This window comes from Schistocerca piceifrons, chromosome 6 (assembly GCF_021461385.2).
Source record: "Schistocerca piceifrons isolate TAMUIC-IGC-003096 chromosome 6, iqSchPice1.1, whole genome shotgun sequence".
Classification (NCBI taxonomy): domain Eukaryota; kingdom Metazoa; phylum Arthropoda; class Insecta; order Orthoptera; family Acrididae; genus Schistocerca; species Schistocerca piceifrons.
This window is the reverse complement of record NC_060143.1, coordinates 355,976,073-355,977,461: the sequence shown is the minus strand read 5'-3', so window position 1 is coordinate 355,977,461 and position 1,389 is coordinate 355,976,073.

The window sequence follows — 1,389 nt, the reverse complement described above, 5'->3', positions numbered from 1 at the left end:
GATGCTGTTCACTTAAGGAGGGAGCAATGTCACAGAAGAAGCTGAGTAGCACTGTGGTGTAGTGGTTATGATACTAAATTGTTGCATGGAGCGTCGTGAGTTCAAAACTCACCTGGACTGTACAATTTTAATTTCTATATTTGGTTCGAGTACATTCTATAAGAATCCACAAATGTCAATAATTACTGTACTGGAATGTTCTGTAGCTGTATATATAATGTATGTGTTCTGGCCGGAGGCAGTTCCCTCCACGCTCTTGTATGTGCACGTGCTGAATAAACTTTCGTTAAGTGAGGTGCTCGTCATTCATCTAATTACACCTTCTTTTACATGACAATATTTTCTCCTTTAATCAATCTTATTCAGTCTCCTGTGTTATCCAAGGATTTCTACAAGGCATTATCTTTTCATCTATTTAATCCTCTGCTCCTTTCTGCTGTTCTACTCAACCATTACATAGTGCTCCCTCAGAAAGTATCAAAACCTCTGGTTCTTTCAGTTTATCCAGGTCTCATCTCCTTAATTTCATACCTTTTTTCCAATTTGTTTAGTTTTAATATACAGTTTATAGTCAGTAAATTGTGTTCAGAGTTCCTATCTGCTCTGTAAATATCTTACAATTTAAAATGGGGTTCCAAAATCTCTGTGTAATCATTATTCGTAGGTTGGAACTTAAATAGTGGAAACACTGCTGTGGAGACACTATGCAATGGAAGCTACTATTGTCGCTGATAGTACAAGGTGCTGACATACCTACCTTCCCTCCGAGCAAATGGACTCACCCGTCCCATATCACCAGCACGCGCACAATTGAGGGAAAAACAGTCACTTGTGAGCGAGTTGTCTAACGTAACAGTGTACACCTGTGATGGTGTTATCCTAATGCATTACATTTCTCCACAGCAAACCATCAATACACAGTATTACTGTTTGTTTTTGGAGCATCACCTGCAACCAGCTTTGCAAAAGAAGCGGTGACATTTTCTGCGCAACGCACCCATCATTTTGCATGACAATGCGTGGGCGCATACACCTCAAGCTGTGGCTGCCCTGTTTGGATGATGGGACTGGGAAGTATTGTATCATCCAACATAATCCCCAGACTTAAGTCCTTGTGACTTTGATTTGATTCCGATGATGAAGGAACCACTTTGTGATATTCACTTCAGAACTGTTCCAGAGATTCGACAGGCAGTAGACCACTCCATTCGCACCATCAACAGAACAGGCTCTGCTGACAGTATACTATGCCTTCCAAATCACTGGTGACCACTTAGAAGGACAGTAGCAGGTGCAAACACGTAACTCTTTTGTATCAGTTGTGAATAAATAGTTGCCACTATTTAAGTTCCAACCCTCGTGTAGTCAGTCTGGAACCTTCTGTTATCT